The 27,061-nt window shown below is 40.4% G+C and overlaps 1 protein-coding gene and 1 pseudogene across 2 annotated transcripts in view; one reads left to right on the top strand and one right to left on the bottom strand.

Annotated features, from left to right (window-relative positions):
* Window positions 1–21,688, top strand: part of LOC105865829 (1-acyl-sn-glycerol-3-phosphate acyltransferase epsilon pseudogene) — a 36,835-nt pseudogene extending 15,147 nt beyond the window's left edge.
* ITCH (itchy E3 ubiquitin protein ligase) overlaps window positions 1–22,273 on the bottom strand; it is a 132,772-nt gene extending 110,499 nt beyond the window's left edge. The window contains exons 1-2 of one of the 2 annotated variants that reach the window (XM_012754675.3): window positions 22,172–22,273; window positions 17,993–18,069 (exon numbers count right to left, since the gene is read on the bottom strand). The gene's annotated coding sequence lies outside the window, so the exon portion shown is untranslated. Of the gene's footprint in view, window positions 1–17,992; window positions 18,070–21,371; window positions 21,469–22,171 lie in introns of those variants that run through there. The other variant, XM_012754676.3, reaches the window with a different exon arrangement.
* Window positions 22,274–27,061: the final 4,788 nt, after the last annotated feature.

Genomic DNA, 27,061 nt, shown 5'->3' with positions numbered 1-27,061 from the left:
CTGGGCATGGTGGTGCATGCCTGTAGTCCTAGCTACTCAGGAGGCTGAGGCAGGAGGATCACTTGAGTCCAGGAATTTGAGGTTGCTGTGAGCTAGGCTGACGCCAGGGCACTCTAGCACGGGCAACAGAGTGAGGCTCTGTCTCAAAAAAAAAAAAAAAAAAAAAAATCCTAAAATGCATAGGACAACCCCCCACAAAAAAAATTACCCAGTCCAAAATGTTAACAGTGTCAAGACTGAGAAAACTTACCTAGAGAAATAAAAATATATATCCACATAAAATCTGGAATCCACAGTAATGTTTATAGCAGTTCTATTTATAACCACCAAAAAAGTGAAACAACCCAATGTCTCTTAACAGGTAAACAGACAGACTGTGGTACATCCATACATTGGTATACATACTACTCAGCAATAAAAAGAAACAAACCACTGACACATGTAACAAATGGGATAAATCTCAAAGGTATCAATCATCCTGAGTAAAAAAACAGTCTCAAAAGGTTACATATGTACTATTCCATTCATGTCTAAGAAGGACAATATCCATAGGGATGTAGAACAAATCAGTGGCTGCCAGAGGTTAAGAGGGGAGGGTAGGTATGACTACAAAAAGGCAGCACGAGGGAGGCTTTGTTGTGATAGCACTGTACTGTATCCTGACTGTGGTGTTGGTTACAAGAATCTGTGAGTGTTGAATTTATACAACTATATACCCCAAAAAAGGTCAATTTTCCTGTATCATGATTTTTTTTTTTTTTTTTTTTTGAGACAGAGTCTCACTTTGTTGCCCAGGCTAGAGTGAGTGCCGTGGCGTCAGCCTAGCTCACAGCAACCTCAAACTCCTGGGCTCGAGTGATCCTTCTGCCTCAGCCTCCCGGGTAGCTGGGACTACAGGCATGCGCCACCATGCCCGGCTAATTTTTTATATATATATCAGTTGGCCAATTAATTTCTTTCTATTTATAGTAGAGACGGGGTCTCGCTCTTGCTCAGGCTGGTTTTGAACTCCTGACCTTGAGCAATCCGCCCGCCTCGGCCTCCCAAGAGCTAGGATTACAGGCGTGAGCCACAGCGCCCGGCCTATGTATCATGATTTTTTAAATTCACATTTAAAATATTTTAAAAGGCCCCATACCCTAGGAACTAGGTTGAATAGTAATCCCCATAAAACTCATGTTTACCCAGAACCTCAGAATGTGACCTTAATTGTCCTTAACAGGATTTTTCAGATGTAATCAGGGTTAAAATGAAGTCCTTAGGGTGGGCCCTAATCCAAGGACTAGTGACCTTATAACAAGAAAATTTGGACAGAGCGACATATACAGAGTAAAGATGATGTGATGACACACAGGGAGAAGGCATGTGAAGGCAGAGATTGAAGAGATGCATACACAAGCCAAGTAACCTGAAAGATTGCTAGCAACCACCAGAAGCTAGAAGACAGGCATGCAGCCGATTCTCTCTGAAAAGTTCCAACCCTGCCAACAGGTATTTCAAACTTCTGGACTCCTAAGCCATGAGAAAATAAATGCATTCATGTTGTTTTAAACCTCCTAATTTTTGGTAATTTGTTATAGCAGTCCTAGAAAACTAATATATCCTATAATTTTATTTAGACGACATTCTGGAAAAGCAAAACTATTGGGATAGAAAACATATCGGTGCTTCCTAGGGGGTGAGGGCAGGGCAAAAGAAATGACTACAAAGGAGCACAAGTAAAAGTTGCATGTGTTTGTCAAAATTCAAAGAACTGTATACATGTAGAAACTCACACTGGAAAGAAACTAAATATAAAATGTGGGAATGATTTCAGCAAGTGCACATACATTAAGGGACATCTGAAAATAGACACTAGAGAGACTATGAGTGACAGGAATTTGGGAGAGCCTCAGGCACAGTTATATACATATTGAGTATAATAAAATACTGAAAGAGAAGAGAAAATAAAGTACATTAAAAGAATTCAGGCAGGCCTAATAGTAGATGCCTGCAATCTCAGTTACTTGGGAAGCTGAAGTAGGATGGTCATTTGAGCCCAGGAGTTGAGACCAGCCTAGGCAACATAGTGAGACTCTATCTCATTTAAATAAATAAATAAAAATTTAAAATTTTAAAAATGTAAAGAATTATATACTTGAAAAGGTTAAATTTTCTTAAGTGTAAAGTACATCTCAATAAACCTGACTCCAGGCCAGGCGTGGTGGCTCACGCCTGTAATCCTAGCACTCTGGGAGGCCAAGGCCGGAGGATTGCTCGAGGTTGGGAGTTCAAAACCAGCCTGAGCAAGAGTGAGACTCCGTCTCTACTACAAATAGAAAGAAATTAATTGGCCAACTAAAATATATATCTAAAAAATTAGCCAGGCATGGTGGCACATGCCTATAGTCCCAGCTACTCAGGAGGCTAAGGCAGAAGGAAAGCCTGAGCCCAGGAGTTTGAGGTTGCTGTGAGTTAGGATGACACCATGGCACTCTAGCCAGGGCAACAAAGCCAGACTCTGTGTCAAAATAAATAAATAAATAAACAAACAAACAAACCTGACTCTAAAAAAGAAAGAGTATTTCCAATGTAAATGACAAAAAAATAAATAAGCTGCTAATCTAGTTTCTACAATAAAAAGAGAAAAACAAGGCCAGGCACAGTGGCTCACGCCTGTAATCCTAGCTCTCTGGGAGGCCGAGGCGGGCGATTGCTCAAGGTCAGGAGTTGGAAACCAGCCTGAGCAAGAGTGAGACCCCGTCTCTACTATAAATAGAAAGAAATTAATTGGCCAACCAATATATAGAGAAAAAAGTAGCCGGGCATGGTGGCAGATGTCTGTAGTCCCAGCTACTCGGGAGGCTGAGGCAGGAGGATCACTTGAGCCCAGGAGTTTGAGGTTGCTGTGAGCTAGGCTGACGCCATGGCACTCACTCTAGCCTGGGCAACAAGGTGAGACTCTGTCTCAAAAAAAATATATAGCATTAGATCTCCTATGTATCTTGGGGAGACCTAAGACTCATTCTTCCTCTCTAGTGCCTCCCCCCTTCCACCTCCTTATCTCACTGCCAGATTAACCTATATTTTCCAATGTCCCTTCCATTTTATAATCTATTTTTCTTTCACCTCCCCTATCTCCTCCTCCTCCTGACACTCAATTTGTAAACTCAACTATGCCTCCATCTCACAGCTTTAAAATTAGTAAGATACAGAGATGGATGCCTCTTCATGAATTTCCTATAAGGGGGAAAAAACTTTTTACATATGATTTTTTAAAAAGCCTTCACACTCAAGTACAGTGGTATGTAGCCTATAGCTTCACTTAGTACTATAAACCACTGTGACTAGAATCAATGAAGAATATCAGTCTGAATCTAAATCTAATATAATATTAAAATAATCTATTACTGATTAGTCTATCAGTTACAAAGAAACTTAAAATAGGATCAATTATTAACACATCATTTATTTTGAGTAATGTTTTCTATCACACTAGAAAAATGTGGCAGAATGCTTAATGTAAAAGAAGATGCTAAAACATTGCCAGAGGTGAAAACTAACCTTAACATCTTCCTGAAAGGCAATGAAAAGAAAAATGTGCAAAGGGATAGACATACTTTACAAGATTATTTCAGTAATATCTTGTCCCATAAGCAACATTTATAACCTCATTTTAAAATATGTATTCTATTTATAGATAAACTATTAGGCAGGTTATTATGAAATTTCCTTGATTTATTTTCAGAAATAATATATCCAACATAATCAGTTATTTTTATAGCCACATCTATTTTGACTTAGAAAACCTTTAAATAATGTAACATAGGCCTGTATTTTCTTTTTGGCTGTTTGTTTTTTTTAAATTCAGACAGGATTTCGCTATATTGCCCAGGCTGGTCTCAAACTCCTGCGCTCAAATGATCCTCCTGCCTGAGCCTCCCCAGTAGCTGAGATTACAGACAGGTGCCACTGCACCCAGCATAGGCCTATGTTTTTTTTAAAAGAAGCCACCAAAACGACATTTCAGAAAACACACAAAACTAATAACGAGAAAAACCGCTTGTGGCAGAAAGTACAGAGTTCAAAGAGCTAAAGTACACAGTAGTATTCAGAGAACTAAAATTTAATGAAGTCAAACTCTCAAACAACCTTACTAAAATAAAATACAGAAGTACACATGGAAACTAGAAAGAAATACATACTCAGTAGTCTCCCTTGAATAGGCCACCCTGCCATGTTCCCAAACCACAAGTGAAAAACTAGATCCTATTTCCTAGAGGCACAGCAGCATAGTCTAGCTAGAAGGAACAATTCTCCAATAATAATACGAAAGAACCTTGATGTATGAGCTGCTAAAGGTACTGGCAGGGAGGATAAGTTCTTTAGGTTGGGACAGAGGACAAATATCCATTTTCATAATTTAATTTCTCAGCAAAAGAAGTGGGAATGAACTCAAATCTACTCATGATGGGAAAAGGTTGCTTTCCTATTTACTGGAAAGGTACCTTAACAGGGAGGTAGAATGTGAACCATCTTCTCTCCCCCACAACAGGACACCTTGGCTCTGAATATCACACATTTATCCAAAACACTGAAAGCTCTTTTCCCACAGTCCAACCAAATACATCATCATGGATTAAAGAATATGCACAAAAAGACAAGTATCTTAAAGAGAAAAACAGGAAGCAACAACATTTAAGGTTCAACAGTATGAAAACAGAGTTCAAGGAAACTGGCACCAGAATCTAACTTTTAGCATTCATTTGCTGGTTTGAACTCTGTACCCATTACTCCATAAGGCAGTATCTTTCCCACTCTCTCAAATAGGTTTCTGACAAACATTTCAATATTAACTACTATTATAAGTTGTTTCTGGCTTTAATTGACTATTTACTGCTAGAGTCTAAAGGATTTCACATGTCACAATAAATGTAACTATTGTTGTCCTACTATACATATTGCTGTTAACATGACCTCTGTGCAAGGATGACACGCAAATTCACGAAGTACTCCATAAAAATAAATAAATATTGCTCTCTTGCAAACAATGCTTACATAAAATTATGCAATTTAATTATATATAAAGTTGAATTTCCTGTCTCCCAAAAAATTGGTTTTTTTTCTTTTGGTGCCTGAACAGGGACATGAACAGAAATTCTAGCTTCTGACTATCTCTTAATACCCATAAATTCTCAAAATAAGACCCTACTATCCACCTCCTTCCAGCAAACCTTTCTCAGATCATTTCTAAACATTATTCAATAACTATCAAGTAAAGCTGAAGTCAATACTGAGTTACTAAGTAATTCACTTTTCTTAAGAGAAGCCAAAAAGCATTATTATTCAGTTCATATGAAAAACCCAGAAGAAAACAACACAGATAATAATTTACACCCAAGAGTACTAAATACAGAGAGAGGGAAAGGAACCAAATCACCATCTATCCATTAAGAAACAAATAGGATCATAAAAACAAAGCCAATTCTACATTCCAGTTGGGTCTGCAGATTTTCACCTTAGTATTCTATCCCAAGATTATCCCCTCTACCTCGAATGAATCCAAAAGGGAACAGAATAAAAATATTTTGCCAGGTCAGGCGTGGTGGTTCACGCCTGTAATCCTAGCACTCTGGGAGGCTGAGACACAAGGACTGCTTGAGCCCAGGAATTTGAGACCAGTCTGAGCCAAGAGCGAGACCGTCTCTACTAAAAATAGAAAGAAATTAGCCAGACAACTAAAAATCTATATAGATAAAATTAGCTGGGCATGGTGGTGCATGTCTGTAGTTCCAGCTACTTGGGAGGCTGAGACACAAGGATTGCTTGAGCCCAGGAGTTTGCGGTGCTGTGAGCTAGGCTGATGCCATGGCACTCTAGCCCTGGCAACAGAGCAAGACTCTGTCTCAAAAAAAAAAAAAAAAAAAAAAGTGTGTGTGTGTGTGTGTGTGTGTGTGTGTGTGTGTATTTTGGCAAAGAAAGCAAAATATCACATACATATTATTTGTTCTCACAGGTAAATAAATGGAAGTCTAATAAAGTTAAAAGGGGAGGGCACAGACAACAAAAAAATAAAGTTCAATGGATTGCCCAATTAGGCAAGGATTTTAGATATGACACCAAAAGTACCATTCACAAAAGAAAAAAACTGAGAAACTGAGTCTTATCAAAATTAGAAGCTTCTCTTCAAAAGACACCATTAAGAAAATCGGCCGGGCGCGGTGGCTCACGCCTGTAATCCTAGCTCTCTGGGAGGCCGAGGCGGGCGGATTGCTCAAGGTCAGGAGTTCAAAACCAGCCTGCGCAAGAGCGAGACCCCGTCTCTACCATAAATAGAAAGAAATTAATTGGCCAACTGATATGTATATAAAAAATTAGCCGGGCATGGTGGCTCATGCCTGTAGTCCCAGCTACTTGGGAGGCTGAGGCAGAAGGATCGCTCGAGCCCAGGAGTTTGAGGTTGCTGTGAGTGAGGCTGACGCCACGGCACTCACTCTAGCCTGGGCAACAAAGCGAGACTCTGTCTCAAAAAAAAAAAAAAAAAAAAAAAAAACAAAAGACACCATTAAGAAAATGGAAAGACAAGCAAGGAGGCTGTGAGATAATATCTGCAAAACACATATCTGCTAAAGCACTTGTACCAAGAATTTACGAGTAACTCTTACAATTCAATAATATTAAGACAGACAACACAATCAAAATGGATTACCCAAGGTCAGAACAGAAGATGTGGCCAAAAGCTGAGATCTCTAGCCTTGCCCAATGTTAATTTCATGATTTAAAACCACAGTTCCATATATGAGCCAAAAAAGATAACAGAGAAACAAACAAAAAATACTTATGTAATTGCTGTACTTGAACCTATTTAGTTCTTTCCACAATTACTAAAATGTATATTGAGACTAGGCTCACTCCCAACCCCCTTGGCTTGACAAAGAAACAACAAAAACTCTGACAAATAGTTTTGAGAAGATATTCCAAACCATCACACAATAAAACTAAGGAGTAAATTACTGAAATTATTAAAACGAACTTTTTTTTCCCTTTCAGAATTACAAAGGGTAAAAACCCTTGTTTAAATATTTCAGGACTGGGAGGCCGAGGCGGGCAGACTGCTCGAGGTCAGGAGTTCAAAACTAGCCTGAGCAAGAGTAAGACCCTGTCTCTACTATAAATAGAAAGAAATTAATTGGCCAACTAATATATATAGAAAAAATTAGTCGGGCATGTTGGCACATGCCTGTAGTCCCAGCTACTCGGGAGGCTGAGGCAGAAGGATTGCTTAAGTCCAGGAGTTTGAGGTTGCTGTGAGCTAGGCTGAAGCCACGGCACTCACTCTAGCCTGGGCAACAAAGCAAGACTCTGTCTCAAAGAAAAAGAAAGAAAGGAGGAGGAAGAGCAATAGACCCAGAAGCAGAAAAGATATAGGCAGGAGCCTACAAAATTATGACACCAAAAACAACCCAACTGAAAAAATGTGCAAAGAACTTAGACATTTATGCAAGGAAGATATACAAATGGACAATAAATACATGAAAAGATGCTTAAGATTACTATCTTTAGAGAAGTGCAAATCAAAACCATGAGATACCATTTCACACTCATTAGGATGGCTATTTAAAAAAAAACCACACAGGCTGGGCGAGGTGGCTCACGCCTGTAATCTCCTAGCACTCTGGGAGGCCAAGGCGGGCGGATTGCTTGAGGTCAGGAGTTCGAAACCAGCCTGAGCAAGAGCAAGACCCCGTCTCCACTATAAATAGAAAGAAATTAATTGGCCAACTAATATATATAGAAAAAATTAGCTGGGCATGGTGGCGCATGCCTGTAATCCCAGCTACTCAGGAGGCTGAGGCAGTAGGATTGCTTGAGCCCAGGAGTTTGAGGTTGCTGTGAGCGAGGCTGACGCCATGGCACTCACTCTAGCCTGGGCAACAAAGTGAGACTGTCTCAAAAAAAAAAAAAAAACACAGAAAATAAATGTTGGCATGAATGTGGAAAATTGAAACCCTTGTGCACCGCTGGTGGGAATGTAAAATGGTATAGCCCCGGTGGAAAACAGTATGGTGATTCCTCAAAAAACTAAAAATAAAGCTACCATATGATACAGCAATTCTGTTTCTGGGTATTATACAAAAGAAGTGAGGCAAGGTCTCAAGGAGATGTTTGTACACCAAAATTCATAGCCGCATTATTCACAATAGCCAAAAAGTAGAAATAACCCAAATGTCCATCAACTGATGAATAAAGAAAATGAGGTATATACAGCCATAAAACAGAAGGAAATTCTGACACATGAAACTTGAAGACATTATGCTAAATTAAATAAACCAGACACAAAAAGGCAAACATTTTATGATTCCACTTATATGAGGTACTTAGAATGGTTGAATTCATAGAGAGAAAATAGAATAGAGGTCACCAGAGACTTAGAGGAGGGAAAATGTAGAGGAGGGAAATGCAGAGGAGGGAAAATGTATTGTTTAATGGATACACAATTTCAGTTTGGGGTGATGAAAAAGTTCTGAAGATGGATACTGGTAATTGTCACACAAGGTGAATGTACTTAATGCTATTGAAGACTTGAAAATGGTTAAAATGGTAAATTTTGTGTTATGCATATTTTACCACAATAAAAAAATAATTAGGACATATATCTTCCTAATTGTCCTTTTCCCTTACAGATGAATACATCAATTTATACAGTAAAATCAACTAATGGAACAAACTGAAAATATTTCATCTCAATTCCTACCTGAAACTCCAGCAAAATGAAATAGAGGAATAGAAAAGTATAACCCCCTAAGGGCAAAAACAAAGAGAAGAGACAATAGCAGATAAATGTCAGCAACACTGCAAAAAATAAAAAGCCGATCAGCAAGGTTCTGCACATACCAATATATACAGAATATAGTTTTTAACTAAGACCCATAGTAAATCTTTCCTCTGAAAAATTCAAGATTAAAAAAAGTCTAGGATTTCCCTTTGACTACTGACTTTCCACAGAAGCAAATGTAGCGAATCCCTCTCACATTTTTTCTTCCCATTTCCAAAGCAGAGCTATAATTAAATGATTCACCTGAAAATCCCTTTTAATTTTCAGAATAAATGAACTCCAAAAACTAGGTTAGACCATACTTCAAAAATAAAAGAAAAAAATCTTTCTTCATTAAATGAGATTTAGAGTTAGCTCATTTGACCCTATTGCTGCATCCCTATGATAGAGGCAACTTCGTGTACTTTTTAGAAGCTCAGTTCAGTATTCTTACCCATCCATGAAAATGTTGCTATGTCTCAGATATTCTTAATACTCAGACTATATTTAACACACTATTCAGCTTACTTGCTAAAAGGACTACAGTATTTTAAAAAACGACATTTTGCATTTTGGCCAAGAATAAGGAATAACATCTTGTGTATGTCAAGAAAATTTTCATGAGAAAGTATAAACAGAACAAAAAGGCCGGGCACGGTGGCTCATGCCTGTAATCCTAGCACTCTGGGAGGCCAAGGCGGGCGGATTGCTCGAGGTCAGGAGTTGGAAACCAGCCTGAGCAAGAGTGAAACCCCCGTCTCTACTGAAAATAGAAAGAAATTAATTGGCCAACTAAAAATATATAGAAAAAATTAGCCGGGCATGGTGGCGCATGCCTGTAGTCCCAGCCACTCGGGAGGCTGAGGCAGCAGGATTGCTTGAGCCCAGGAGTTTGAGGTTGCTGTGAGCTAGGCTGACGCCATGGCACTCACTCTAGCCTGGGCAACAAAGTGAGACAGTGAGACTCTGTCTCAAAAAAAAAAAAAAAAAAAGAACAAAAGGCCTTGTAAAAATAAAATCCTAAAAATCACTTTCTCAGGTTATAGAAAATAAACACATTCTACCTTTCTACGTTTATCAGTTTCTTTAAACATCCTGAATCATGAATTATTGTGTCACGTTTTTGCAGCAATAACATTTGAATTGGTAGACGAAAAAAATTTCTGGGAGGGAGGCGGCAGGGAAAAAAAAAAAAAAACAATAAATAAAAAAATTTCTGCATCAAAATTTCACACCTTTTCCAAGAGCAAACCCTTGGTAAATATAAAAATTTCGTGTATAAACTAAAGTCTAACAAACCTTATCATCAGAAGTTAACTGAGATCACCAAAAACCCAAAACAAGAAATGTGATAACCAGTTGAACTGCTTTGGTTTTTCCTTTTCTTTCTATTCTTACTTGTGCAAGCTGGGAAATCGTAAGAATATGTATGTGATCCAACATTAAGAAGGTACTGAGGCTGAGAAAACGATGAAGCAACATCCACAACATGAAAAGAGGGATAGCCTGTACACATTATTGAAAGGTGGCCTTACTAATAACCTATCTAATAGAAGAAAATAACTATCAAATAGAAAGAGAGGCCGGGCGCTGTGGCTCACGCCTGTAATCCTAGCTCTTGGGAGGCCGAGGCGGGCGGATTGCTCAAGGTCAGGAGTTCAAAACCAGCCTGAGCAAGAGCGAGACCCCGTCTCTACTATAAATAGAAAGAAATTAATTGGCCAACTGATATATATATAAAAAAAAATTAGCCGGGCATGGTGGCGCATGCCTGTAGTCCCAGCTGCCCGGGAGGCTGAGGCAGAAGGATCACTCGAGCCCAGGAGTTTGAGGTTGCTGTGAGCTAGGCTGACGCCACGGCACTCACTCTAGCCTGGGCAACAAAGCGAGACTCTGTCTCAAATTAAAAAAAAAAAAAAAAAAAAAAAAAAAATAGAAAGAGAAATGAATTTATGACACATAATTAATTATCCCTTTAAAGAAAAAATTTATAACATAACTATCCCCTTTGTTTTGTGTTAATTAAATACCTGTGGCCTAACTCATTATCTCTTAGAGTTTCTTTTTTAGTAGTGAAGAATCTTAAATGAACAGTACGGGTATGAACTCCCCCATCTAGCTCTTGGTTTTTGTCAAAAATACATTTTAAGGATTCAGATAAGCTGGCCTCACAGAGAAGAGAGAAAAAGAAAGAACACCTATAACCACTTTATAGTCACTTCTGTTATCAGTACGTAGAAGTAGAGGGGGGGGGAGCCATTTTTACCCTTTAAAAACTCCATATAGCTTATCCTCAGTTGCTGGGCACTTCCTTCCTTCCTCTGTGTGCCTTGGCCACTCCTTCCTTTTCTCTCTCTTTCTCTCTCTCAGAAAAATAAACAAATAAACTTTTTATCTTAATCTTTGTGTGAAAAAAATCTTTTTCTGCCTGAATACAAATTTCCCACCCTTTCAATTATCTTCACATAGCCCAGTTTGTACAAGAGTGAATAGGGGAAAAGCTTCCAAAATTGGCCCTCTCTTTATCTACCGCAAGCTTTTTTCCCTTATACGAGCTTTTGTCCCTTTCTTTTCATTTCCACTGCCATATGTGTAACCCCGTCTCCCGGCCTCCAACTCTAATAAATACTACAGACATCAATACTGCCAAGTAAATCTTTGTAAAAAATCATTTCATCCTATCAGCCAATAGGTCCGCAAGGTTATCCAAAATAAGAGACTGGTCGGTGTCTTCTCAACTTTTCCAAACTTCCTATTACCAGGCCCACAAATCCTTTAAAATTCAACCCTACCACCTTTAAGTCCATCCCTGCCTCTGCACCTTTGCACATTCTGAATCCCAATATTAACTTTTCTCTTTCTCTCTGTATACCTCTCATTCAGCACTAGACTGCTTTGAGGTACTACTTAAACTGTTTTAAACCTTTATGTAATGTAAGGACTTTAATCCCAGAAGGCAAAGGGGTTATGATGCAGAGTCAAAGCCCAGATCAGAGGCTGCAAAGCGGCAAACCACAAGACAAATTATGCCCACAGTGGTGATTTGTTTGGTCCACAGTGTTCATACTATGAATTCATAAGTTGCCAACATTTAAAAATAAAAATTTCTTACAAAATCTGGATTTCCAGCTTCTTTTTAGAAAAAAACAATGTTCATGCCACACTTGGTCTGCCCTACCCCCCAGATCAAAAATTAGCCAACATTGAACTGTATGCTTTAAAATGGTGAATTTTTCACAATTGCAAGGATGTGGAAACAACTCAAGGCACTGCCCATCAATACATGAGTGGATTAATAAACTGCGGTATATGCATACCATGGAATACTACTCAGCCATAAAAAAAAATGGTGAACTATTGTATTAACCTGAATGGAACTGGAGACCATTCTTTTTTTTTGAGATAGAGTCTCACTTTGTTGCCCAGGCTAGAGTGAGTGCTGTGGCTTCAGCCTAGCTCACAGCAACCTCAATCTCCTGGGCTCAAGCAATCCTTCTGCCTCAGCCTCCCGAGTAGCTGGGACTACAGGCATGTGCCACCATGCCCGGCTTATTTTTTCTATATATATTAGTTGGCCAATTAATTACTTTCAATTTATAGTAGATATGGGGTCTCGCTCTTGCTCAGGCTGGTTTCCAACTCCTGACCTCGAGCTATCCGCCCGCCTAGGCCTTGGCCTCCCAGAGTGCTAGGATTACAGGCGTGATGGAGACCATTCTTTTAAGTGAAGTATCACAATGGAAAAACAAACACTACATGTACTCACTATTAAATTGGAACTAATCAAACAACACATGTGCCCACAGGGAAATAAAACTCATCGGAAATCAAGCAGGTGGAGGAGATGAGTAAATTCATATCTAAAGGGTACAATGCATCTTATCCAAGTGATGGGCACACTTACAACTTTGACTGAAACTGTACAAAAGCAATTTATGTAATCAAAACGTTTGTACCCCTGTAAGACTCTGAAATAAAATAAACAAATGAAAGGTGAATTTTACCTCAATTAATTTTTTTAAATTTCTGAAAACTTTTTTGAGACAGAGTCTCATTCTGTTGCCCCGGCTACATGGCATCAGCCATGCTCACAATCTCAAATTCCTGGGCTCAAGCAATCCTTCTGCCTCAGCCTCCCGAGTAGCTGGGACTACATGCATGGCACAATGTCCAGCTAATTTTTCTATTTTTAGTAGAGACAGGGTCTTGCTCTTGCTCAGGCTGGTCTCGAACTCCTGACCTCAAGGGATCCTTCTGCCTTGGCCTCCCAGAGTGATAGGATTACAGGCGTGAGCCACTGTGCCTGACCCTGAAAACTTTTTTTAAATCAATACACTGAGTATATTCCCAAGACCTTAAATAATATTTTTAAAATTATTTTTAATTGACAAAAGGTACATATTATCATGTACAACATGCTTTGAAATATATAAACATTGTAGAATGACTAAATCAAGATAAATAACATATGCATAACCTCACATATTTATTTTTTGTGAGAACAAATTTTACCTGCATTTAAAAAAATAGTGAGCAAAGCTGCTTTAACAGCTGCCCCTCTGGAGGGACATGAATTTCCTAGTTCACTTCAAGTCACAATTTGATCTATTATTACTAAATGTTTATCTAGCCTTTATATGCATTTAAATTTATAATGGTTACCCTACATAAGCTTACTGAATGAATTAATGAATTGAAATAATTTCAAGAAAGACAAGGCTGGCGGTAATGATAAAGACAACAATAACATGTCATGCTTACTGCGAGCCAAGTTATCACTCAAGCAGAAACACAATTTCTCTATTGATATCCCTATTACTATTCCCAATTTACAGATAAGGAAACTAAGGTACAAAGAAATTAAGCAGCTTGGCCAAGGTCATACTGCCAGTACATGGTAGAGTCCAAATTTAAAATCAACTTAACTCTAGTACACATTGTTAAGCACTACAATACAATCCTTTAGACTAGAATCTTTTAGAATCCTTTCCTCTGTGACCAAATGAATTGATTCTTTGCAACAAAGAATCAAAATACAGGCCAGGCGGGGTGGCTCACACCTGTAATCCTAGCACTCTGGGAGCCGAGGCCGGCGAATTGCTTGAGGTCAGGAGTTGGAAACCAGCCTGAGCAAGAGTGAGACCCCGTCTCTACTATAAATAGAAAGAAATTAATTGGCCAACTAACATATATAGAAAAAGTCAGCCGGGTATGGTGGCACATGCCTGTAGTCCCAACTACTCGGGAGGCTGAGGCAGGAGGATTGCTTGAGCCCAGGAGATTGAGGTTGCTGTGAGCTAGGCTGACGCCATGGCACTCACTCTAGCCTGGGCAACAAAGCGAGACTCTGTTTCAAAAAAAAATAAAATAAAAAAGCATCAAAATACAGACAAAACTGTAGAATTTACTCTTTCTTTGCATGAATGACTAAGAAGCAAATCAAAGTTCATCTAAATGCAGATGGCATTTCTGGAGTTTTTCTTGTCTTTAAAAAAAAATAACTGACAAGAGAAAAGGTTGTGGAATCCAATAAAATAATATACATTTTCTCAGAAAGCAAGTATGTTATTAGACATTTCTGGAGTGAGGTGCAGGTGAATTCTTAACCTATAAAGTGATGATACACTATAAAAATTCTTCTCTTTCTTGGGGTTTAGGATATGTCTATTAGGGTAAGCAGTTTCCAGACATGAAAAAAAATGACAAGTTTCTTAAGAGTAGGACTGCTTTTCATCATCCCAGCAATGCCTAACAGAGAATGGTACTTAGAATGCATTCAATTATGTTAAAGGAAGGAACCAAAAAAATCTAAAGTTAATTTCTTAAATTGCAATCCAATGCAACCCTTATTATAGCATTTATCATCTTATTTTTTACAATGATCAATGGCCAACAAATTTGTTTTCCTGACAAAAAATACAAAATCCTTGAAGCATGAATTTTATATTTGAGTACCCCTGAGAACCTAGCACAAGAGCAGTTCAATAAATGCTTGTTGAATATTATTACAAACTTAACATTTCTATACTTAGATTTCCTACAAGTCTGTGTGCCAGTTTTTAAAGAACTTAAAATAACATGGCTTCTTATTTATAAAGCACTGATATTATGAAGTCTGATTATAAGATATTTCTGACACCAGTCCTATATTGTGATGTCAACAAAAACCTGAAAAATTAGTGAACCAGCACAGAAAGCACAAAATATAATCACAGAATGAGCCAGAAAGAACCTGAGATCATATTCAAAACATTTAATAGACAAGCGAGGAAACAAGGCCCAGGGAGATTTAAGTGAATTGTCCAAGATCACAGAATTCAACTGACCAGTAATACCAACACTAGAACTCAGGTCCTCTGAATGTTGGCCCAGCTTATCTTTCCACAAAGAACTGTTTTGTGAGCTCAGAATGAAATGGATACATTGAAAATATTTTAAAGATATTTGGTACGGAGGATGATCTTTCCCAGCACAGAACTTTTTGTGAGGTATTACCTCACCATTAAAGAAATGAAAGCTGCCTTGTTCCTTTACTGAGATAACACCATTTCCTTTTCCCTTTTTGCTCTGCATATTTTTCATTTTCATATCTTTTCTTTTATTGTCTTGAGACTTCTTCCTCTATCTACTTGCCCTCTTACCTACTTCCTTTCTAATATTTCTCACAACTCACCCCACACCACATCCTTCTTTTTTCTCCATAATTATCAGAAAGAACAGATTAAGCACACATTTGATTATAGCAAATGGAACACCACAATGAGCAAATCACAGTCTTGGTCTCAGCATTTGTAAGGCAACTGGTTAACAAAAATATAAAAACAAGGGGTCGCACAAATTAATGAAATAATAAACAATGTTGGGCAGGCATGGTGGCTCACGCCTGTAATCCTAGCACTCTGGGAGGCTGAGGCGGGCAGATTACTCAAGGTCAGGAGTTTGAAACCAATCTGAGCAAAAGCGAGACTCCGTCTCTACTAAAAATAGAAAGAAAATAATTGGCCAACTAAATATATATTAAGAAAAAATTAGCAGGACATGGTGGCACATGCCTGTAGTCCCAGCCACTTGGGAGGCTGAGGTAGTAGTATCGCTTGAGCCCAGAAGTTTGAGGTTGCTATGAGCTAGGCTGACACAACAGCACTCTAGCCCGGGCAACAGAGTGAGGCTCTGTTTAAAAAACATAAAATAAAATAAACAATGCTTACAGTGGAGACAAGAACCTAAGTATGAACAAGACATATGTAAAGGCAGGCGCAGGCCGGACATGGTGGCTCACGCCTGTAATCCTAGCACTCTGGGAGGCCGAGGCGGGCGGAATTGCTCGAGGTCAGGAGTTCGAAACCAGCCTGGGCAAGAGCAAGACCCTGTCTCTAATATAAATAGAAAGAAACTGGCCAACTAATATATATAAAAAATTAGCCGGGCATGGTGGTGCATGCCTGTAGTCCCAGCTACTCGAGAGGCTGAGGCAGCAGGATTGCTTGAGCCCAGGAGTTTGAGGTTGTTGTGAGCTAGGCTGACGCCGAAGCACTCACTCTAACCTGGGCAATAAAGTGAGACTCTGTCTCAAAAAAAATAATAAATAAATAAATAAAGGCAGGTGCTAATGACAATAATCTCAAGGTTAGGGGTAGGCAAGTGAGAGACCACTCTCTTCCTTTTTGTAAGTTTTTTTTCCAGCTTTATTCAGGTATAATAAATAAAAACTGTATATATCCAAGGTGTACATGTTTTGATATACACACATAATATGAAAGCATTTTTCACAATCGAGCTAATTAACACATCCATCACTGCACATAGTTACCTTTTTTGTATATGTTGAAAATACTTAAGATCTGCTTTCAGTAAATTTCAAGTAAACAGCACATGATTATCAACTACAGTTACCATGCTGTATATTAGGTTTCAATTTATTCACCTTACGACTGCAAGTCTGTACCCTTTGAGACATCTCCCAATTTCTCCCATTCTACCACCCAGAAACCCCCAAAACAACCCTTCTACTCTTCATTTCTATGAGTTCAACTTCTTTAGATTCCACATACAAGTGGAGGTCATGTATTTTTCTGTGTCTGCCTTATTGCAGTTAGCAAAATGTCCTCCAGCTTTATCCATGCTGCTGCAAAAGGCCAGACTTCTAAGGCTCTTATTCCATTTTTTATATACATAAAACATATATATATAATACACATACACACACAGAATTTCTTTACCCATTTATGTGTCAACAGACACTTAAGTTGTTTCCATTATATTGGCTATTGTGAATCATGCTGAAAAGAACATGAAAATGCAGGTATTTCTTCAAAATAGTGATTTTATTTCCTTTGAATATATACCTAGAAGTGGAAATGCTAGATTATATGGTAGTTCTATTTTACCACTCTCTTCCTATTCAGATCTCTTACCTATCAATTCACCTACTCTAGCTTCATTCACTCCCTATTCTTACTGCTTAACTTTATGTTCTACCTTTTTTTTCTTATCCAATAGTCTTCCTTTTCTCTCTCCAGATCTTTTAAAGTGATCTGTCTTGTCCTCATGTATTCCTTCAAAATATCATTGCGAATTTCTCCTACCTTGTGCATCTAAATAACATCAAGTTGTGAATTCATTTTCTATTCTAAAGATTTAATAGGTATTATTTATGTGATCTTTACAACAATTCCAAGAAGGGGAGTAGGAAGCAATACTTATCTATTTTACAGATATATAAACTGAGGCCTGGCAAGACTAAATAACTTGCCAAAAGTCACACAGCTTACTAGCAACAAAATCAAATCAGAATCCAGACCTTTTCTTTCCAAGTCCTCTATTCTTTTTCCCCTGCACCATGTTGCTTTTTTAATTCCCCCCACTTAACCATACACATGCACATGTCTAAACAAGTATACAGAGATAAATGTTTATAAAACACCACAAGTGGAGAAAGTGTGTATATGTATACAGGAACTATAAAGACAGAAAGGTCAAAGGACCCAAATTAAGAGCACATTGTAGCTCACAGGCTAATCCTTGCAGAGGAGGTTTTGGGTTTCACATCCAAGTGGAAATTGCCTATTTCTTCAACCAACTGATGTAGCCAGCATCAACACTGCTTTCTCCCCACACCTTCCCTAGCAGTTATATGACCAGAGTTTGCCCTCTGCACCATCCTGCCCCCAAATCTCTCTCACAGGAATGTCACCATACCTGAACTTCTCACAGTATGAGTCACTTCTTTGGGTTAAGGCGTTGTCTCCAGAAGGCCACTGTGAAATTCATGTTACCTGAAAAAGAAAGGAAGGTCCATTAATACACGTTACTACTATGATTAAACACATCAGATATACAATGACCTTGGGAATCTACAAGACAGTATCTTTAAAAAAAATTTCTTGGGATAATTTTTGATGGGGCAGGCAGGATAAGGTGGCAAGTTGGGGGAAATGATTCATACATTATGTGGAAAGATACCACTCTGGGTATCATGGTCATGTGGCAAAATGAGAATGGTCATATAAACACACACTCTGCCTGCAAGGATTATCACCGTAAGGACAGTTTCTGCAACTTGGAGGCTCCTATGAACAGGAAAAGAAAAAGCACTCCAAGTGTCTGGGTATGGTCAGTTCTGAAAAGAAGCACAAAAGCTGAGCTGGCAGCAGTTTTCCAAGGACAGTACATTGCTAGACTAGAAGAGGATAGAGGCAGAACAACTTCTGGTTAATTGCTTCTAGTTTTGAGGATAGTTTCCAACCTAAGGTTTCTAGCTGAGGGCCAAAATCCCAACCAGAGAATGCTGCAATTCAATTCTGTGAAACCCCTCACTAATTTATATTGACTTAAAGCCAGTATCATTTACAGCCACGAAAATCAACATGCCTTTACTCAGTGCTTATTATGAGTCCAGAATTTGGCTAAGTACTATAAATACAGAAAAGAACAACCTTATATACTTTTGCCTTAATTCATATATAGTAAACCAATCCCCAAAACCCCAAATTGAGAGGGGTAGGGAACAAGAAAGAAGTGGGGAAGAAACCCACAAAAAACAGGTGACTATTTCCTATTACTACTAACACAAATTTCTCAAGCCAGAACGAATATAACAAAATTTACTTCTGGGCCAAAGTTCCTTTTTAAACTCTTGCCAGTCAAGAGGCACAGGTTAGAAATCCCTTTTTTCCCTAGTCTAATACCAGAAGGTCTTTAGCACATTCATCTTGGTAAACCAGAGAATACCAGACTGAGAATTGCAAAAACCTGGTTAGTTTTCGGTAACTTATTTAACATTTTTTTTTAACAAACAGAAAATGAAGAGATTGCACTCGTCTAAGAACAGCATATACCTGGCACATACACATATACCACCCACTAGATAACTGTCCATAGGAGGCATCATTAATCAATCATAACACACTTTCCCAAAGAAGCCATACAACCAGAAGTCTTCTAAACACAGTGCTTCTCGCACTTCCAATTAGAGTTGGCTCACAAACCAAAATATATATACCACTATGGACTAGATAATCTCTGTAATTTCTTCCAACTCTAAAGTTCAAGTACCAAGTTTCTATAGGCTGAGAGAAAAAAACTTCCAACAAGCCTAGCTAGATCAGTAATGTTAATAATCATAAATTTCAGTCCAAACTCCTAGTTCTCTTCCAAATTACATCTGACTGGTTCTTTCTGATTTCTCAAAGAAATCAGAAATGCTAATGAAAAATTCACTTTCATACTATTAACATATATAACCTGTCAATATTATTCAGACTTGCTAGTGTGTTCTTTTAACAGAAAAGGAGCCCTTTACCCAGATTAGCTTTTAGAAAAAAATTCTCATCCAAAAATATGGCAACAATATTGCACTAGTAAAGACCTAAATCCAATCCTTGATCATCCCTATAGCCTCTCTCCAAGATCAGGCTTTGTCACTTCTCACCTAGACTTCTGCTAATAATCACTCTTTCAACCTTTCACTCTTATCAACAGAGCCATCTTTCTAAAGCACACATGTACTCACATCACTTCCCTGTCTACAAATCTGTATTTCTAACAACATAAAATTCAAAAATTCCAGCATTATACTTAAAACTTTTCATGCAGTTCCCTCCTTTTACATTTCAGTTCCCTGCTTTTACCTTTCTGGCCTCACTTCCCAAAATGTTCTCCTTTCACATCCCACTCTCTGTTTCCCTGAACCCTTTTTGCATTTACACAAAACATTAAGGTATTTCCTGTGCTTGCCCTATCCTTTCCTTTCTCCACCCTTGTCTTGTCACATTCCTACTCATCATCTAAGATCCAACTAAGGTCCAGTAGCAGGTCTTGCCTTCTCCTCTGGCCAACCCTCCTAAAGAGAACTGGCCACTTCTATCTCAAAGCTTTTTGAGCTATCCTTGCCATGTCCACAGTATCGTTTACCTCAGTGGTTCCCCAAACTATAAGAATTACCTAAGGCATATTTCAAAAAGAAATTGGGTGGAGCCAACCCAGACCTAGTAAGTCAGTCTCAGAAGGTAAGACCCAGGAATTTCTACCTCTAAAAAGCTCTTCTAGGCCGGGCATGGTGGCTCACACCTGTAATCCTAGCACTCTGGGAGGCCGAGGCAGGTGGATCGCTCAAGGTCAGGAGTTCGAAATCAGCCTGACCAAAAGAGACCCCATCTCTACTAAAAATAGAAAGAAATTAATTAGTCAACTAAAAAATATATATAGAGAAAAAATTAGCCAGGCATGGTGGCGCATGCCTGTAGCCCCAGCTACTCGGGAGGCTGAGGCAGGAGGATCACTTGAGCCCAGGAGTTGGAGGTTGCTGTGAGCTAGGCTGACACCACAGCACTCTACCCCAGGCAACAGGCAACAGAGTAAGACTCTGTCTCAAAAAAAAAGCTCTTCTAATTATTCTAATGGTCAAATTTGGAAACTACTAATTTGTCTGTCTCCCCCAATAGTTTTAAAGACATCTATTTTAGAAGAACGTCGAGATGATACACTAAAGAAGTACTCTTCGCTTGTTTTTTATGTCATATCATATACTTGTTGACTTGTAAACTGAACATGAAGGAATTCCTTTTGGACTCACACCAAAAAAAGTACACTAACTGTTCAAAAAAGCAATAGAATTTCAACCTTTATTTCTAAATCTTAAAAATGAAGAAATTGTACCTTAAACAAACCTGTAAATACACAGTGCAGGCTCTAATTAGATCTGCCATGAGAACTTCATTTCAGCTGAGAAACAATTCTTAGCCGATTTTGAGTAGAAATACATTACCTTTACATACTTAACTTAAGATCGAATTGTATTAGGAACAGATAGAGAAGCACCCATCTAAGTGCAATGATAGGTGCCTGGCTCCAATGCCTCACTAATTTTCAAAGAAAAATTCCACTCTTGCTTCCCCATCCCCCACTCCAAAACAAGAGTACTGCAGTTGTAGAAGAATGGCAAAAACCGTAATAAGATACAGATACAGATATAACCAAGATAACAAGGTTGAGTTGTTACTGGGGAATCGTGGATTTCAGGTACTTTTACAAGTTCACAGAGATTACATCTCTGACTAGCTTTAGGCCCAAGGTCTACCTCTGGCGCACAGACTCTGTGTTTCTGTCTTTAAGTCATGGCCCGGAACTAAGTCTGAAAACTTGAGTTCTCCACATAAAAGTCAAGTCCTCGTCATGTTTCGACCATTAGAATACGTTAGCGGCTACTTTTTTCTCTCTGCTAAAGAAAAGGACACTCTCAGGAGGAAGGACAGTGACAGCTCCACGTCTGCAAAAGTCGGCGCCGCCACGGCGGTGGCGGGCGCCGGGACCTGGACCACCACGCGGGGGGACAATGGAGGGAGGAGGGGAGTGCAAGGGAGAAGGGGAGGCTGCCGCTGTGCTGGGCTCTCCTAGCGACTGGGGGCTTGGAAAAGTCTCGAGGAGGCCAGCAGGGTGGCAGGGGGGCCTGGCCGCCGCCCCTCACATGGCCACGTAGCCCGCGCCGGTCGCAGCTGCCGGGCCCCGCGCGTAGGCCGGGCCGCGGGAGAGTGGCCCCCGGGTGGGGCTGAGGGGCGCGAGGCCAGACCCTACCCACGCCCGTCGCGGCCCAGCCCCTACACAAGTTGGTGTCCATAAGGCGAGGAGCTGTGAGATCCTCGGCCAGGAGCTGACCGGTCGGCACTTCCGACCAACCCACCCCCTCCGGGTCCGGGCCACTAGCCCGAGCTCCCCGCGCCCCCAACGGGCACCAGCTAGCTCTGAGAGAAGGAGAAGCACTCGCGGCTCTGGGTCCCAACTCGCGCGTCGAACTCCTCTACCCGCGTTCTCCATGGACACTCTCACCCGGGATACCCAGAACTCCCCAGAACTGCCCTCAGTCCGCCCGCGGATGTTTACCGGGACTCGGGGCGGCGGCGACTCCTCAGTCCCTCGACTAAGATGGCAGCCGGTCCCGAGCCCCGACCACAGCAACTAGAGCGAGTTAGCGGCCAACGCGCAGGCGCCTCCGTGCGGGAGCGGTGGGAACTACAAGCCCCGGCAGGCCTCGCGCGCCAGGCCCCACCCCTGGCCTGAAGAAGCAGCTGCGACTGATGAGCGCAACTAAATCCGAGTTTTCCGCACCTCCGGGAGAGATGCACTCAAGTTGCTCCCAGCACCTCCAGACATTTTTTTTTTTAACACCCCGCCGACCAGAACCTCTAGAGCTGTAGCTGTGGTTCCCAGACTCTATTGTGCATCAGAATCACCTAGAGGGCTTAAAACTTAGACTGCTGCGCTCCACCCCCCAGAGTTTCTGATTCTGTATATCTGGGATAGGGCCTGGGAATTTGCATCTCTAACAAATTCTCTGGTGATGCCACTGGCAGGTAGGATAACAGTTTGAGAACCTCTGGACTATATAGCTTAGTCCTTAAGAACACTGATTGGGTTCAAATTCTCCCTTCTCCATCTTGTAATAGGGTGCGCTCAGAAGAGATGATAACAGCTGAGTGGCGCCAACATGGCAGGTGTTCTAAGAGCTGATCAGCTAGCTCCCTTCATTCTCATAGCAAACCTGTGAGAGAACTACCGTTATTATTCCCATTTTACAGATGCATAAACTAAGTCACAGGCTAAATAAGAACCCAGTCAGTCTAGCTTCAGAGTCAATCCTCTTAACCTCCTTCATGGATTGTTTATGACAATGAACAGCCTGTGCAAGATATAGATTCAGAGGCATGACTAAGTGCTCAGTAGTTAGTGACCTTTGCTTTATTGTTTAGCCTGTTTCCTCCCAATGAAAATAATATTATTTACCATCTGGAAAGTCACTTAAATTTTTCAGAGTACTTTCAAAACTACCAAGTCTGTGTTCCTGCAATATGCCTTAGGTGAGATTGTTAAAAATATAGATTCCTTTGGGAATGATGATGAAAGTTAAATTTTTAAGAAATAAAAAATTTAAAATATAAAAAAATAGAGAGAGAGATTCCTGGGCCCCTACCCCATTCATATTCTCTAGGGCAGTGGTTCTCAAACTTCAGTGCTTATCAGAATCATTGAAGGATTACTTAAACCATAGATCGTTAGTCCCTACCCCCAGAGTTTCTGATTCTGTAGGTCTGGGTGGAACTTGAGAATTTACATTGTTAACCAGGGACCACGCTGGGAAGATCACTGCTCTAGAGCAGTGTTTCTCCACCTTTTTCTTTTTAATCATTTCTCTAAGGAGCATTTTTGGACATTTTCTTCCTAAGTATCCCCTCTATGAAATTTTAATATCAAACAATGTGTATCTATTTATGTACTCTGTGTAGTATATCTGTGCATTAAACATTAAAAAGTGAAAAAAGTTTCTTCTTCACCCCCAAGCAATACTCTGGGAAAATCAGATTTGTCTAACTAGTGTCTAATGTGATCCTTGTCACCAAGCGAGTTTGAGAAACATAGTGACCCTTTAAGATATAAGGTATTTTTATCACCATTTTCTAGAAAAGGAAACTGAGTCTAAGAGAAATTAAATGACTGGTCCAAGATCATTCAGCCAGGGACCAGGCACAGTGGCTCATGCCTATAATCCCAGGACTTTGGGAGGCCAAGGTGAGAGGATCGCTGAGGACAGGAGACCAGCCTGGGCAACATAGCAAAACCCCATCTCTAAAAAATATTTAAGGCCGGGCGCAGTGGCTCACGCATGTAATCCTAGCACTCTGGGAGACCGAGGCAGGTGGATTGCTCAAGGTCAGGAGTTGGAAACCAGCCTGAACAAGAGTGAGACCCCATCTCTACTATAAATAGAAAGAAATTAATTGGCCAGCTAATATATATACAGAAAAAATTAGCAGGGCATGGTGGCACATGCCTGTAGTCCCAGCTACTCCGGAGGCTGAGGCAGAAGGATTGCTTGAGCCCAGGAGTTGGAGGTTGCTGTGAGCTAGGCTGACGCCACGGCACTCACTCTAGCCTGGGCAACAAAGCGAGACTCTGTCTCAAAAAAATAATAATAATAAAAAAAATATTTAAAAATTAGCCAGACATTGTGGCATGTGCTAGCTACTCAGGAGGATACGCAAGGAGGTTGATTCAAGCCCAGGAGTTTGAGATTATAGTGTGCCTCACTTCATCCAGCCTGGGCAACATAGTGAAAAGCTATCTTCATTAGCTGTGGAGAATTAAAGGCTCTCAGAACTGTTACACAACCCTAAGCCAGGAGGAAGGTTCTTGGACAGTTCTGGCCCCTCTCCAACAGGAACCTCTTGCAAATAGCTGGTCCAGGGAAAATTTGCATCATTCAAATATTAGTAACCAACAATAAACCCTCTTGACCTCTGTACACAGATACAAGGAACAAAAAGAGGGCAAGAACAAGAAAAGAAATGAAAAGAACCAAATCAACAACAAAAATAACAAAACCCCAAAGAATATTTACCTGAATAAAAACAAAACAAAGCCAAAAAAAAAAAAAAAAAAAAAAAAAAAAAAAGCCAGGTGTTCAAAACCAGCCTGGGCAACATAGCAAAATCCTGTCTCTAAAAAAAAAATCAGCGGGGCATGGTGGTGTACACAGCAGTCCTAGCTTCTCGGGAGGCTGAGGCAGAAGGATCACTTGAGTTCAGGAGTTTGAGACAGCAGTAAGCTAGACTGTGTTACTGCACACCAGCCTGGGTGACAGAGCGAGACCTTATCTCTTAAAAAAATAAAAATAAGTGAAAAAATAGATCAGGTGCTGAGGCTCACACCTGCAATCCCAGCACTTTGGGAGGCCAAGACTGGAGAACTACTTGAGGCCAGGAGTTTGAGACAAGCCTAGAACACAGGAAGATGACATCTCTAAAAAAAATTTTTTTTTCATTAGTCAGCATGGTGGTGCATGCCTGTAGTCCCAGCTACTCAGGAGGCAGGAGGATCACTTGAGCCCAGGAGTTGGAGGTTGCAGTGATGACACCATGGCAATCTAGCCCTAGCAACAGAGCAAGACCATGTCTCTAAATAAATAAATCAATATCACTCAGCCAAGAACCAGAGATCCAACCCAAGTCCTCTTATTTCAGATTCTGTTTTCATCTACAATTTTTAAAATTATATTATGTTGCCAGGCGCGGTGGCTTACGCCTGTAAACCTAACGCTCTGGGAGGCCGAAGCAGGCAGATCATTTGAGCTTAGGAGTTCAAGACCAGCCTGAGCAAGAGTGAGACCCTCGTCTCTACCAAAACTAGAAAAACTTAGCCAGGCATGGTGGCACATGCCTGTAGTCCCAGCTATTCGGGAGGCTGAGGCAGGAGGATCACTTGAGCCCAGGAGTTTGAGGTTGCTGTGAGCTAAGCTGACACCACGGCACTCTAGCCCAGGCAACCCAGTGAAAAAAAAAACAAAACTATATAATGTTAGACAAACTATAGTGGTAGAAGTCAGGATAATGGTTACATTTTGAGGGGAGATAGTACCTGGAAGGCACAAAGGGACTTCCCAGGGCAAGTAATAATGTTCTGGGCCTTGATCTGGGTGTTGTACACAGACATACTCACCTTCTGAAAAGTCATCAATCTGTTTACTTAAGATTTGTGCATTTTTCTCTATTTATATTATACATCAATAAAAGTTTATTTTTTATTTTAAAAATATGTATCTTTCTACTACATGCCAAAGACTCTAAAACTTTTTTTTTTTTGAGACAGAGTCTCGCTTTGTTGTCCAGGCTAGAGTGAGTGCCATGGCGTCAGCCTAGCTCACAGCAACCTCAAACTCCTGGGCTCAAGTGATCCTCCTGCCTCAGCCTCCCGAGTAGCTGGGACTACAGGCATGCGCCACCATGCCCGGCTAATTTTTTGTATATATTTTTAGTTAGCCAATTAATTTCTTTCCATTTATAGTAGAGACGGGGTCTCGTTCTTGCTCAGGCTGGTTTCGAACTCCTGAACTCGAGCAATCTGCCCGCCTCGGCCTCCCAGAGAGCTAGGATTACAGGCGTGAGCCACTGCGCCCGGCCAAAGACTCTAAAACTTTAGAGTGCATCAGAATCATCTGGAGGACTTGTTAAAACTTGGATTGCCAGGTGGTACCCCCAGAATTTCAGACTAAGGAAGCTCTGGGATCAGGCCCAAGAAATTTGCATCTCTAACAAGTTCCCAGGTGATGCATATACCCAAGGGTCACATTTTAAGGACCACTGGACTATGCTATCCTAACCTTTTTGCTAATGTCAACAGGGTAGATTAGCTCTGATCTGAGAGGCAGTACCTAGCAGGAGCCTAAATTAATAACTTAGGCTTCAGAAGCATATGGATCAAGGATCTAGTCATTATTATGTCAACAACTTGCTTTGGAGTTCTTATGCAAAATCACTTGAACCTTAGCATCCAAATCTCTAAATGAGTATAACAGATCCTACTTCCTGGGATGTTGTAGGAGATCCAGGGTAGGTAGTCGGTGGTTCTCCAAGGAGAAGCTAAGTTGGTGAGGGCAGGGAATCCCAATCTAGCCATTTCCTCATTATTCCATGCTGTGTAGCTCTGGCTCCCAGATTCCCTGATCCAGAACTCAGTCTTGCCCTGGTAAGAATATAGGATCAGTGGTTGATAAAGCCTCAAGCCACCTTTACCCTCCTTCTGCCTAGGACACCCAGCCCAGTCCAGGACAGAACCCAATTCTGCTAAATCAGGGGCCAGAAGTCTGGAGGGGCCACCATCAGCAAGAGAAGATGGTTCCCAGGCCTCTCCAGATAAGACGAAGGAGGAAAGTAGGGATGGAGAGCTGGAAGGAGTTGGGAGAGAAAGCCCAGCAGCCCACATGCCACCTGTCGCTTACCA

This window comes from Microcebus murinus, chromosome 16 (assembly GCF_040939455.1).
Source record: "Microcebus murinus isolate Inina chromosome 16, M.murinus_Inina_mat1.0, whole genome shotgun sequence".
NCBI lineage: Eukaryota > Metazoa > Chordata > Mammalia > Primates > Cheirogaleidae > Microcebus > Microcebus murinus.
This window is presented reverse-complemented; position numbering and strand designations above follow the sequence as displayed.